This window comes from Armigeres subalbatus, chromosome 2 (genome assembly GCF_024139115.2).
Source record: "Armigeres subalbatus isolate Guangzhou_Male chromosome 2, GZ_Asu_2, whole genome shotgun sequence".
NCBI classification, from domain to species: Eukaryota; Metazoa; Arthropoda; class Insecta; order Diptera; family Culicidae; genus Armigeres; species Armigeres subalbatus.
In genome coordinates this window covers 179,530,262-179,545,841 of record NC_085140.1, presented here as the reverse complement: position 1 = coordinate 179,545,841, position 15,580 = coordinate 179,530,262, and the positions used below count along the sequence as shown (strand labels likewise).

At 38.1% G+C, this 15,580-nt stretch overlaps 1 protein-coding gene across 2 annotated transcripts in view; it reads left to right on the top strand.

The window, feature by feature from the left end:
• The window catches only part of LOC134211317 (uncharacterized), a 35,966-nt gene that overhangs the window by 18,204 nt on the left and 2,182 nt on the right, over window positions 1–15,580 (top strand). The window lies entirely within an intron of this gene.

The following is a 15,580-nucleotide window of genomic DNA, read 5'->3' as shown; positions in this document are numbered from 1 at the left end:
AGACCAATAAAGCAGCTGGTAAGGATGGTATCGGAGCTGAGCTCATCAAGATGGGCCCGGAAAAGCTGGCCACTTGCCTGCACATACTGATAGTCAGAATCTGGGAAACCGAACAGCTACCGGAGGAGTGGAAGGAAGGGGTTATATGCCCCATCTACAAGAAAGGCGACAAACTGGAGTGTGAGAACTTTCGAGCGATCACCATCCTTAATGCCGCCTACAAAGTGATATCCCAGATCATCTTCCGTCGTCTGTCACCATTAGTGAACGAGTTCGTGGGAAGTTATCAAGCCGGCTTCATTGACGGCCGCTCGACAACGGACCAGATCTTTACTGTACGGCAAATCCTTCAAAAATGCCGTGAATACCAGGTCCCAACGCACCATCTGTTCGTTGATTTCAAGGCGGCATACGACAGTATAGACCACGTAGAGCTATGGAAAATTATGGACGAGAACAGCTTCCCTGGGAAGCTTACCAGACTGATCAAAGCAACGGTGGATGGTGTGCAAAACTGTGTGAAGATTTCGGGCGAACACTCCAGTTCGTTCGAATCGCGCCGGGGACTAAGACAAGGTGATGGACTTTCGTGCCTGTTGTTCAACATTGCGCTAGGAGGTGTCATGCGGAGAGCCGGGTGTAACAGCCGGGGTACGATTTTCAACAGATCCAGTCAATTTATTTGCTTCGCGGATGACATGGACATTGTCGGCCGAACATTTGCAAAGGTGGCAGAACTGTACACCCGCCTGAAACGTGAAGCAATAAAAGTTGGACTGGTGGTGAATGCGTCAAAGACAAAGTACATGCTTGTGGGTGGAACCGAGCGCGACAGGGTCCGCCTGGGAAGCAGTGTTACGATAGACGGGGATACCTTCGAGGTGGTCGAGGAATTCGTCTACCTCGGATCCTTGCTAACGGCTGACAACAACGTTAGTCGTGAAATACGAAGGCGCATCATCTGTGGAAGTCGGGCCTACTACGGGCTCCAGAAGAAACTGCGGTCGAAAAAGATTCGCCACCGCACCAAATGTGTCATGTACAAGACGTTAATAAGACCGGTAGTCCTCTACGGACATGAAACATGGACAATGCTCGAGGAGGACTTGCAAGCACTCGGAGTATTCGAGCTTAGGACCATCTTTGGCGGTGTGCAAGAAGACGGTGTGTGGCGGCGAAGAATGAACCACGACCTCTACCCCAACTCTATGGCGAACCCAGTATCCAGAAGGTAGCTAAAGCCGGAAGGGTACGATGGGCAGGACATGTTGCAAGAATGCCGGACAGCAACCCTGCAAAGATGGTGTTCGCTTCCGATCCGGCAGGTACGAGACGGCGTGGAGCGCAGCGAGCGAGATGGGCAGACCAGGTGCAGAACGACTTGGCGAGCGTGGGGCGTATCCGAGGATGGAGAGATGCGGCCTCGGACCGTGCATTGTGGCGTCAAATTGTTGATTCAGTGTTATCTGTTTAGATGTTAACTAAATAAATGAAAATGAATGAGTCCATATACCACGTGGATATTCCAGGGGGAGGGGGTATGGCAAATGTCCACTGTTCATACAAATTTTTGAGCATTTATATGACCATTTGTCAACGCTGGTCATTTGGCATAATAGTTGTTAAGAAAATTATTTTGAGCTTTTTAGTGGAATGTCTTCACTTGTCATAAGACGAGTTTGTACAATCCCATTGAATTCCACCACTTAATTGTATCTTGACAGATACGTATTTCGACCTCAACAGTAAGGCCGTCTTCAGTGTCTCGTACTTGACTCGACTTGAAGAAAATGATCGCAGCTAACACTATTTATACTATGCGTAGGTATAATAATTTATAATAAGATACGCACCGGCCGGAGGCTTATGAATCGAGTCAATGGGTAGTGGCGGACGATTTGAAGAGAGCTGGTTCGGACGCTGGTCCGGCTGGTAGGACGCCGGCTTAGCTTGGTCGGTAATACAGCTGCACCCACTGGTGATGCACAGGCTTAGCTGTTGGGTTGCTATCAGTAGCCAAAGGGGGGGGTGAAAAGATTGCACGGCTATTGGAATGAATTCCCTTAAACATGTGCACTTTACGATCCAATCATATTCATAAATAGGTGGTTGAAATTAAAAAGATTCCCAAAAACTTATTAGGGTATCCAGGATCCATAATATATGAAAGTTTAAAACAACTCGAAACATTTCGGGCTCAATAATTCTCCATGGAATCCTTCTAGAAGCTCCCCTGAGAACTTTTAAATTCCTCCAGAAAATTATCCACAAATTCATCTGGAATTCGTTCGAAAATCCTTCTCATGTAATTGTAATTCCTCCTTATCTAGAAACCCTCGACTAAATTTGTTTTTTTTAGGAAATTCATGGGAAAATTCCTTGAAGATTTCTTTTCATCTCTCCAAGTTTTACTTCTAGACATTTCTTCGGCTATTCTTCGAGAAATATCTCCGGCATTTCCTTCAGGAATGCGTTTGAGAGTTCCTTCAAGAATATATACGGAATTTTTTTTCCCAAAATTCCACCAGAAGTTTCTTCAAAAATTTATGACGGAGATCCTCCGATTTCGCTCCGTACATCTAAAAGAAATTCCTCCTGAAATTCTTCTAGGAACTTCTCCAGGCATTCCTCTTCCTTTATTTCCTCCGTGATAGCTTTCTGGAAATTTCCGGGAATACCTCCATAAATTCAATAGTGAAATTCTCCTGAATTTCATTCTGGAATTCTTTTAACAATTACTTCAGAATATCCTTAAAAAAGTTCTCTAGAAATTTCTTTAGGAATTTCTCCCGGAATTCATCCAAGTATTTCCCCGGAAATTGTTACAGATTTTTTCCGGGAATTGCTTCAGGTACTACTCCAGGAATTCCTTCAGGAATTTCTCCGGGAATTTTCCCGCGGAATTCTCCTAGAATTCTTTCCAGACATAACTCGGAATTTACTCCAGAATTTCATTCGGAAATTAATGTGAGAGTTCTTCCAGTATATCTTCCAAGAGTTCTTCCAGGAATTTCTTCAGAACCAACCTCCGGGAATTCATCCGGTTATTTCTTCATCCGGGAATACTTTCACGATTTTATCGGGGAATTCAGAATAACATAGCATATGGGATTGTACAAATCGTGGGTGACTATACAATGCTCAATTGAGCAATCTTCTGTATATTGTCGCAAATCGGTACTTTGGATTAATACCTTTTATACAGAAGCAGTTGTATACCTGGCCACGTCCCTACAATCACGGAAAGATGGGAAGGAATATTAGTTCAACACTAGTACTAGTACTAGTGAAGATGCAGGGTACTTAATTCATAGATGTTTCAGGAAGGAAATTTGTGTTAGTGGGTTTGGTAAATAATATGGAACTCTATTCGACAATATAGAGCGTATGTCAATAAAAATATATGGTAAAAATTATTAAAATAAATATGTTTTTTCTATTGTATTAGAAATGTTACCTTTCCTTTGTCTCTTGTTAGCTCCTCCCGTTTTTCTAAAGCTTGATCACCGAACCTGTCAACGTTTTGTCAAATAATAAAGACCTAGGTATGGTGGTCTCTCAATCTTCCCGCAACTTGTTTTAGTAAACCAGTTTTAGTAATCTTTTTATAAAAATTTATATGAAAATATGAATAGATATTTGAAAATATGACAAAATGATGGGATCAAAATCTGCATATATGAAAATATGAGAATATAAAAATATAAAAAAGAGAATATGAATATGTGAAAATATAAATAATAATGAATATGAAAGTATGAAAAAAAATATGATAAAAATAACCATCTAAAAATGTAATAAGGCCAATGGGCTTCGTGGCCGTGCGGTTAGCGACGTCAATCGTCTAGACGCATGTGCTGTGGAGTGTGGGTTCGATTCCCGCCCCAGTAAGGAGAAAACTTTTCGTAAAGCGAAAAGTTCTCCACTGGTCCACTGGGTGTTGTGTGAATGTCCTGTCCGTTGTTTAATGCTAGATGTTAAGTGTTCAGTCTGTGCGACCTCTGGTCGAAGACGGTGACCCTGTCTTTTTTAAGAAAAGAAAATGTCAAATGTCAAATATATGAAAAATAAAAAATATATATAAAAAACAGCATGAACATTCATAATAAAAATTAATATAAAATAATGAAAACATAAGCATATGAATATATAAGAAAATGAAGATATAAAAATATAAAAGTAAAAAAAAACATGAAAATATATAAATTTGAAAATATGAAAATATAAAAATATGAGAGGGTAAATAAAAATATCAAAATATGTCAATATAGATATATAAAAATATATAAGTCATAAACATATGGAAATATGCTATTACTAAAATACGAAATATAAAAAGTTAACATATAAACAAGCAAAATTATGAGAATATAAAACATGAAAGCATGCGAATAAGAAAGTATAAATTATGAAAATTAATTTCACACTATTATATTTGCATGCTATAAAAATAAAAATATAAAAATACGAAAGTATGAAAATACAAATGTACCGTCTACGGGGGTGTCATTGGGCCAAAATGTGGTATGCTCCAAGTAAATATTACAAAGCTCTAGTAGTTAATATTGGAATCAAGTTGTAATTAGTTAGGTACAAGCTTGAACAATAAATTTACCACTGTTTGGGGAAAAAATATTAAATGAGAGAAATTCTTCAAAGTTATATGTTGTTTAAAATTGGCCCATTCTCACCCCTCACAGGGGGTGACATTGGGCCACATACAATAAAGTTCAGCGGTGACGATGCAACGATTCAATCGTTCAATAAAAATAATTGCCTACATTACGGTTTTTACCAACTAGGGTAAAGTGCCCAATAGTGGACCCCCAACCAATAGTGGACCCTCCAGCCATTTTTGCATTATTACAGCACAATGTCAACATTTTCGTATGAAATTCCATCGGGAGAACCTACCTTACAGTCCTATGATTTGATTACATGCATTGGAAATGCTATGGAAAGTAAAATTAGATGATTTTTTACAATTCTATAGAAAATAAACACGAGAGTGTTTACTATAGGAATATTTTGGGGGGTTCACAATGGGGAAGAAGAACGTCCCGAAACGAAACATGAAAATCAAATGAAGTGTCGACTATAGGGAAGCAATTTCCTATTATGGACCCCCAGGGGGTCTACTATAGGGCGAATTCAGTTAGACTTTAAAATGTCAATTTTGACGAATGACGTCGTGTATTTGGGTGTTTTATGTATGTATCGAGAAGAGGAGACGCAGAGCTTGTTGTTCGATATCAAGCAGAATTAATATGTTGAAAAATTCTACTCCTTATGACAGGAAGAGTAAAATTCCGCTACTAGGGGGTCCACTATTGGGCATTTTACCCTATGTATGGCAAATCAACCAAAGGCTTGGCCCAATCTCACCCCTTTTTAGCATGCATTGCTCGTTGCTACAAAAAAGCAAGAATGCTAAATAAATATTCATAAAATTCGATAAAACAACAAACAGATTATCGTAACATGATCACCAGGAATCCATCGATCTAAAATTTAGTTATGTAAAAGATTTGGGGGGCATTACTAACACTATTTTAATACGGGTTCATTTGATCAATAGTTTTACATTCAAATTCCAAGCATTATGGTACGAGCACAATTATTTCTTGGAATTTGTTTTGTGATTTCCTAGACGTGATTTTCAATATAATTTTGTTTGAAGTTTTTTTTTTTTTTTTTTTTTTTTTTTTCATGTAACCCGTTGGCAGTCTCTCGACTCAAACTCTACTCCGGGTCCATCCCTGTTATTCCCCATGGTAATTAAATTTGCTTCTATGAGCCTCTATTTTAGATCAATAACAGACGTTCCTAAGCCACGTTGCTCAAATGGTCACTGTTTTAGGCCTGATCCAAATAGTTTTATTAAATAGTCCCCTTCAATAACATAACTGATCACCGTTTTCACCATTATAACTATCACTCATCACTCCAACTTAACACTAGGTCTATTCCCTGTTGATCCGATGATTAAATTTGCTTCTACGAGCCTCTATTTTTGATTATTAACAGACGTTTCTAAGCTACGTTGCTCAAATGGTCACTGTTAAGGCCTGATTCAAATAACTCTAATTTTAGCTCTGATTCAAATAGTTTTCTATAAAATAATCCCGGTAGCATCACTTATTATCGTTTTCACCACCATCACTATCATAATTACTATTGTCCCTGTCATCACAAATATCTTATTTTCAGTCATGAACACACACACAATTAATCGATCTTCAAAACAGCGCTGTTAGATATCATATAAGAACTGACACTTCTACTAGCTTTCATTGGACATGTACCGAATATATTACATTATTTCTAGTATAATTATAAAATAATTCCCACTTCTAGCACCTCAACTCAATATTGCATTTCATTCTTCATACTCACTGCGAACATCTTCCCATCCCGTTTAAATCAACTCTTTTACCTAGCTTCTTTTGTCACTATGTCTACACCACCAATACCAACTTGTGTATTAACCTTTTCACTAACACTTGCATAACCACACAACATCACCATTGTCATATCAACAACCATTTTTTTCACAATTTCATCGAGATCAGCAATCATCACTACTATCCCTACTACAATGTTAACGCAAACAAAAACTAGTCAGTCATTTTTTTTTCTTCTAAATTTGCAGTTTCCATCAAACAAATGAAGCTCAAAAAATAATAAGCTTATAATCTATCGCGAGAGTCAGTCTTTTTGTAAATATGATGACAAAGAGAGAAAACTCGAAAAGAAATGCAGTTTGAAACAATAATAACGCACTAGATTTTGATAAATATGACTCGTTTAAAATTTATTTTGGAATCTATTTAGTCTATTTACCAGGCCACACTTCAGAACCGTGCGCCCAGCAATCATCAAAAATTCTCAACTTAACAACACCGAATACTGTTGCTATGGGCCTGTTGGTATTCAAAAGCTTCGAAATCGCCTCCGATTTAAGATTCAACAGGTAATAATTTTACAGACATTTCTCGAGCTTCGAATTTTTGATAGGCTTAGGAAGTGTTATGGTAGATCTTTATGTCTATGGATCTACTGTTAATCTAGTCATAATTATGTCGAATGTTTCTCACTGTGTCATTATTACTCTGTGTCTTAGTTATCTTATGTTTCCTACGTTATTCAGTTCAATTCTATACTCATTGTAGATTATGTTACGTTTTGATGTCAGTTCATTGTCTCTATTGCTAAAGGTCACTAAAGGTATGGGGGTTGCTAAAGGTTGCTAAAGGTATCCTAGTTCAAGCGTATAAGTAAGCACCGCTTAAGAGTTAAACAAACGTGAAAAAATGGTCTTTAAGTTGTCTAATAGTCTCAAAGCCTTACATACAAGCGTAGCATTACTGTAATTTATGGGCCGTGGTCAGCTATAGGATTCACTTTTCGGTGGCAAAGTACAGCTTCATCACGCCTATTCTTTATCTATTAGAAAAAAAAATATCGAGAATGAAACCAATGTAAGATTGTTTGCATACCATCGTTATAATTTGTGGTATTTTTAATTATGGCTCGTTAAAGTGAGACATAACAAAATAATAAAAAGGTGCCACGTTCCTAGTTTTGATAAAACTTCTACTCAGTGAATCCAAGAGTCAATTCCCTATTAATGTCTTGATGATATTTTCTACTGGTTAATTCCTACCTAGCTATGTTTAAGCGTGGCTACGACTCATCATCATCAGGGAACGCCTCAGAAAAGTATTGCCGCATAGCAGAGATCATTATCACTGATGAAAAGGACCTCTACCTGTCTGCACCACCATTCGAGGCTCCAAGATACGTTGTCCGTTGAATCACATGCACATGCGTAAAATCAGTGCATCAATGCCGGATTATATGTGACGCGGCATTAAACAAAAAATAGTCAACATGTGATATCACCACGACAGGATATGTCTTTGGTTGCCATATCAGTGCTAATGACGTAAGTCCACCCATCGCGACAAGATAACATATCCGAGGGAGGGAGAAATAATGTAAGAAAAATGCTTGAGAATATCATTTCAAGACCAAAGTCTCAAAACTACCCATACGCTGCTGCAAACAAAGACCCAAACGACGAACCGACGAATCCAACAGCTCTCCCATGCAAACCAACAACATCAACACGCACGCGAGGGTCTCTGCTACCTGTTGATAGTGCTGGTCCGCGCGAGAGCGCCACCAGACTCCCGAAATCGACGCTCGAGCTCACAAAGACAAGTCACTGTTCAAACGAATGTTGCCTTAATTGACTCCCCCATCTCGGGCACAGATTCTTTCCGAAGGATACTCAATATAAGTTCCACCGGGAAGCCAAGCACCAGAGATTGAGGAAAATCAGATAATCCAGCATCAGGCGTCTCGCGTCTCGCAGAGAAGATGTTATAGGTGATATTCTCAATACGGCCGTTCAGAATGGTTCAGCGGATGCAAATTATGGATCATTATTAGGTCTTGTAATTTTAAACAAAACGTTCTGACTACACGCGATAAACTATGAATATTATTATATCGGAGTTTTTAATTAGGATCGCGAATCAAGTAAAAATACTGATAAGTATAAGTTTGTAATTACTACCGACATTGTATTTGTGATCAAAACTGGCATTGTGTTTTTAGTTAAAACTCAAGTATACTAAATACGTAACGGAATAAAGTAGTGTTATTAAAAAAAATTATAATGATTTACATAATAAATTCTGATTAATATCAAGATACTGATCCAACATCACATCTTCAAGGGCTCCTCACAAGCTACACATTTCATTCAGGCACTTTAGAACGTCCATGTAGTAACTTGTTCACACTTGAAATCTGCCTCGACCAAGTTGGCAGAACGCGCCCTTACCCTTTCTGAACCAAAGGGCAGGGAATATATTTTCGTTTGAAGTTTTCATCAAAATTCGTAACAGTTTTTGAGATATTAGGATTTGAAACATTTTTCGTTTTTGGCCCAATCTTACCCCTTAGGCCCAATGTCACCCCGAACGACGGTATATGCAAAAAAATGAACGCACGAAGAAACGAAAATATGAAAACAAGATAAAATGAAAATATTAAAATATGAACATAGGAAAATATGGAATAGAGATACATAATAAAATAAGAACGTGATGATATGAAAATATATAATTTAAAAAAGTCCCTTCTCAGCAGTATATGGCAGCATAAGAATACAACATTCTGAAAGCATTTTAAAAGAAGATAAAAAACAGCTAAATTTGAAAATATGAGAGTATGAAAATATAAAATTATAAAATTAGGTAAATATAGAACATAAGGACTGTTCAGTTTATTAAGAGGACACTTTTTGTTGTCAATGTTTTTAAAACCATCAATCTTTTTAACAATCTATTTTTTCTTTGAATATATTATCTGACCTTCTAGAAATGAGATCTAATTATCAACGAACTCAACTCAGAAATTAGTGATATTCATAACAATCTCAATTTATTGGATGTTCAGCAGCTCCAACCGTTTATATTCCGTTTTTGGGCTGCCACAGACTCTACTGCTTCTGGATATTGACAAAACATTGACATTGTGTTTCTTTCCGATATTCTTAATGATTTTGTTGACATACCGATTTAAATTTGTTTACAAACTGTCAATTTTGGTTATAAAAAAATATGTTGGGAAACTTACGTTTACTCGAAATTCGAGAAGCTTTGACAAAAGGCGCCATTTTGTTGGATTTAAACTGTTTTATCTCATTGCAAAATTTACAGTTGATTGACTCCATCAAAAATATTTATAAATATGAAAATATGTGGGGCATCAAAATATATATTTAAATATGAAAATGTGGGGCATCAAGATTTCATCTAGGAATTTTTGCACAAGGATGTTATCTCATCATTTAGTAATCTGTGTTCGGTCATTTGGTAGTTTGTCAATAACTCATTCCAGAAACCAAATTTCAAAATGTGTTGTATGGTGAACTTCTAGTGCGAAGGTTTTTCTACAACTCTGCCTAACAGGTCGATATTTGAATTCCACTATTAACGGAGTCAAGGCGCCATCTGCAGTAACTCATACTAAATGATAACAAAATTTCAATCATTTAGTATAAGTTACTGCTACTAGCGCTACAGCTCTGTTATTAGTTAAATTCAAAGAACAAACTGTTAGAGTTGTAGAAAAACCTTCGCACTAGACGTTCATCGTACAACACATTTAAGAATTTAGCTTCTGGAATGTGCTATTGACAAACTACTTAAACGCAGATTACTAAATGATCGATAACATCCTTGTTCTGCATCAGTTCCTCTTGGTATTTTCCGAGAATTTCTTTAGATATTTCTCTGGAAATTCATTTAGAAACTTCTCCAAGAATTATTTCAGGACTTCCTTATGTGAATTCCTCCGGAAGTGCTTGTAGGAGTTCCTCCGGGAGCTCCTCCAGGAGTTTTTCCAAGACTTCCTCCGGGAATCCCTCCAGGAACTTCACAAGAAATTCCTGGATGATATTTGGCAGGAATTTCACGGGAAATGGGATTTCGGATTCCTCTAGAAATTCAACTCCTGCTATTCCACCGGACGTTCCTCTGAAAATTCCTTCGGGCGTTCCACCGGAGTTCCACCTCTGGGAATTCATTCAGACTTTCTTTCAGCAATTCATTTAGGCTTTCTTTGGCAATTTATCTACAAATTCCTCCAGAAGTTCCTCGGAAAATTTCTCTGAGAGTTCCTCCGGGAATTCTTTCGGGAGGTCCTTTAAGAAATCTTCCAGGAGTTCCTCCTGGCAGTCTTACGGAAGTTCATTTGGAAATTCATCAAGGACTTCTTACGAGAGTTCCTCCAGGATTCCCTCCGGAAATTTTTCCTGCAGCTCTTCAAGAAATTCCTCCCGAAGGTCCACCGGCAGTTCCTCCGAGAATTCCTTCGATAATTCTCCGGGAATCCCTCCAGAAGTTCCTCCTCAGAGGAACACACGGAGGAACTGCCGATGAAACTCCTGGAGGAATTCTCGTAGAAACTGCTGGTGGATCTCCCGGAGGAATTCCAGGAGGAACTCCTAGAAGAATTCTTAGAGAACCTCCCGGAGGAACTCCCATAGAAACTATCGGAAGAACTTCGGGAGGAATTTCCAGATAAATTTCTGGAGAAAGCTTAAATGATTTCCTGAAAAAAGCATGAATGAAAATTCCATTAAAAAGCATGGAAGAGCTACCGGCGGAACTCCCGGAGGAATTCACGGAGAAACTCCAAGGTGAATTGCGGGTGGAATTCCCGGAGGAACTTTCGGAGGAATTCTCGAAGGAACTTCCGAAAGACTGAAGAAACTTCCGTGAGAATTTTCAAAGGAACCCCCTGAGGAAATGGCAGTAAAACTACCAGAAGAATTCTTGGAAAATTCATCTTATAGGCAAATCTCGTCTAATTTAAATCTTTGTAGGAGTATGTAGCTAAACCATCATCATCATCAGAGGACCTCCCGAAGAATTCCCTGAGGAGCTCCCAGAGAGCTTCTGATGGAATTTCTATATAAATTCCTTAAGAAGCCTAAATGAATTCCAATTCTGGAGACATTCCCGGAAGAATTTTCAGAGGAACCCCCGTAGGAACTGCTAATAGAATTACCGGCATAGATCTCGGAGGAACTTCCGGAGGAATGGAGGAACTGCCGGTGGAACTCCTGGAAGAATTCCCGGAGGAACTCCCGGAGGAATTCTCGGAGAAACTCCTGGAGGATCTCCCATTGGAAATCTTGAAGTTTCTACCGGAATTCTTTCAGGATTTCTTTGGAAATTAATCTGGGAATTCCTCCGAAAATTCCATTGTTGATTTCATTTTCGGTATAATTTCTGTTTAAATTTTCGGTGGAATTCCTGAAGAAATTCTTTGAAATTTTGACAAGAAATTATTATCAACCTTTCACGGAAAATGTTATGGAATTACACAAGAAATTCGAAGATTTTTCGCGAAATTCCCAGGAATGTTTACTGGCAATTCTGCGGAATTTCCACGGAATATTCTTATATCCACGGTGCAATTTTTCAGAATTTTTTATGAGAAACAGCACGAAATTATCTGAAGAATTCACTGCACATCTTATACAGGAGTTCGTGGAGGACTTTTTGGAGTAAATAATGGTGGGATTTCCGGATCGATTCCCGGCGATATTTATGGTGGAATTGCTGAAGACATTACCGAAAAAGTGGCAGGAGGCATTCCTAAAGAATCCCTGATAAAATTCCGGATAGAATGCCTGGACCATTTGTCGAAGGAATTCCTGGAGAAAGCTTGCATATTGTTTTTTCTGCCTATTTTATAATAAATATTATTTCAGAGAGGATTTGTTTAAAAATTCAGATGTACGGTTCTAGTTTTCTAAAACTCATGAGAGAATGCAGGATTTTTATAATAATTGTTATAGCCGATTTTAAATTCTTCTAAGTTCGTTAATAATTTTCTCACTTTATTTAAAAATACATGACGATGATGATGATACTACCATCTCTTGAGTGCCGCAGTAAACAAACTACTTTTTCAGCTGATATATCAGCAGAAAGTCTCGAACCGAGCGCTCGGCTGTGCGGATCTCGGCAAAAGAATAAAAAAAAGCCGAGCTGAACTGAGTGTGTACTATAGTTTGTATTTCATCAAACTCCTGTATGAAGGGCCAAAAATGGGTGGGGTGGTTCCATAAGCAGAGACACTTATGCGAATCCACGGGATGAATAGAGAATCTCCTTCCAGAAGAAAGTTCGTACATACAATATTATAATTTAGCCCTCGTTTCCCAGATTGACCCAATAGATGGGGAGAAGAGCCCGCCCTCTATCCACGAGATGTTAACAACAGGAAATTGGCGATTCCACTCTTCCTATCCAAATCGCTTCAATCGGGTGCCCTGATGGTTTTTTTTATGGTATATAATCATATAGTTTCAATATAATTTGGTTAAAATATATATAATGGAATTCTCTTACCAAGTTTTAATTCCATGTCGTGGACCTTTCTTCAACGCCAGCTCGTTTTAGTTTAATGCCCGCAGAGATCGAAGATCAACAGCTCTTCAAGAGATGTTCTGGTTTAGATCGGGAAATATGCTTCATTCTGGTTCAAAGATCAAGAAATATGCTTCTTGATTTCTGAAAAGATGAAAGAAAAAGACGGATGGCAGTATCATACATAATAACATAATAATTATTGTTTTGATTAATATGAATCTGTATTCTGACTTTTTTGCCTGTCACGTACAACGAACTTTTTTTTCAATTTTTTTTTTATATCGTTGTAATCAGAGGATTTATAAACGTGATAAGTACAAAACAACTTTATTTTGGTCCGTGGTGAGCTGGTTATTCAACAAAAATTGTCAATAACTCTGCAGTGATCTAATATATGAAAGAATACGTGACGCGCATTACATTACAAATACATTTCTTCTCTACACATAATATGAAATGACAAAATATGAAAAGTGTTTGCTTATATGTGAACCATTTGTTTAAGAAACTGCATGTGTGACATTTTTGGGCAAAATGAGATTTTAATATTTTTTGAATCCTCGTCCAAAAATACGTATTCTGGCAAAAAAAAACGTAGAATTAGTTCGGAAATGTATGATTTTTTTTCGTTTGCTTGGGAAATTACATATGTACACGCACTTTGAAGATTACGGAGATTATGTAGCACTGCTTGCCATTTCCGAACTGAAAGTTTGCCAGTGCGTTGAGTATTACCAACAACTATTGATCTGTGTCGAAGAAATTGAAAGATTCGGAGCCAATTTGTTCAAAAGCAGTTTTTTGTCGTTTTCTAGGAATTGTGAGAAAATAAATCTGTTCCAAATAACCCAAGAATCATTTCATATTTTTATATAGCGCAAACGCAAGTTTATAATTTTAAAAAAAAATCTGAAGGTTCATTGGCACAGTTTTAATATTTCCCACGGAATTTCTTTGCACATAACATGTCGCCCTCCGTTTGATTTTTTTTATAAAACAAATGATAGAAAAAAAGGAAAGGCATTTGAAAAGTATATATACTTCCTGAAAACTAATGGAATATAGTACTTCAAAAAAGGGAAATTTTGTAATACTTTACGAATTCCACATGTCGTATATCAACGGCGCTAATATGAATGCCAGAAGCAGTAAGATTTGCATGATAAAATTCTTCTCTTTTTGATTTCAAATATATTTTTGTCTTCAATCAACGATTCTCCAATGTTTCAGATATGTAGGCGCAATGTCTTGTTGGTTATGCAGCAAGTTGATAGATTTAATTGTTGCCACGCAAGACCTTTTTGTTTCTAACTGATGGAAGACCTGCTACCGGATTTGCCGCCAAATTCTGCTACCATCGATACCAAGTCCTCCGTTGAAGGTGACGAAGGTGCTACATGATTCATTACGTGTGAAAGTTGGTATCATTTAGATTTCTACGGACACAGGGACACAGCCATAGATGTTACAGTCTCAGTTACTGACAAAACTTCTTTTCTGAGGCACTCCAGCATAGAATCATCCAATCATGCAAACATTTGATGAACCTGAATGCTTTTCCTTTCCAGCTTTTTGGTTCAAATATGCCACATTTTTGACATAACGATTTTTTCCGCGTCCATCAGCTACCACAGCACACTACGATCACCTGAAATGGGGGACTCACTTTATTTAAAAATACATGATGAGCAATAAATCATGCATTTTTAAATCCATGATTGTTTGAATCATTATTGTTGTTAAATAAATCCACATCGCGAACGTTGCATTGTTGGCATCGGCGTTGCGTTTTAGTACAAAACGCTGACTTCAGCACCCAGCGCGACGCGATACGCAATTATGACGCGATATCATGATCCAGCCTTTACTGTTGGTTATGGATTTAGTTTCAAAGTTTTTGGAACTTTGAAGGAAATAGTGCAAAGCCCTTCCCTACTCGAAATCCTGGCTTGTTAAGGCTCCCCCAGACCTAAGCGATTTCATCGCCGCGACGGCGCCAACTAGTCGCCGCGATTCTATCGTTGAGTCACTGCAGGCAGTGTTCTATTTACGCTTCCATACCAACGGCGACAGAATCGCTTTCGCCAAGCGATAGAATCGCGTCGTGACTGTCGCGTCGCGTGTGTTTGGGGGAACCTTTATGGTGGTCGCACTGGGGACGGGCTTACACACCGATCGACGAAATGGCCGCGCACACTGACGAATCACAAAAGTGAATAACTACTTTCAGCAATGGCGGCGCGTGGTAACGCGCCTCGTTTATACTAACCGTACAATTTTCTTCACTCGAACACTTTTTCTTTTGAGCATACTATTCACAATTTTTACTCCGTCCGTATAGTATTCGGACTAGTAATTAGCTTAACACAATTACAACACTTTAGCCAACTAAAATTTTAAATAATTTGAGATGAAAAAAGTAGGGTGGGCACTCTTTTTATGCTCACGTTCAAACCGCTACAAACGAGGTACTGGGTATCGAAGTACACGGTGGTGTTCGACAATGACAAAACTATTTGCGGCAGAAGCTGCAAGTTCAATTTGGAACTACTGGTTACAACCCTGGTGATGGACAATAAGGCCGTTACAAAGATCTTTAGCGAAGAAAAAGGCCTGTC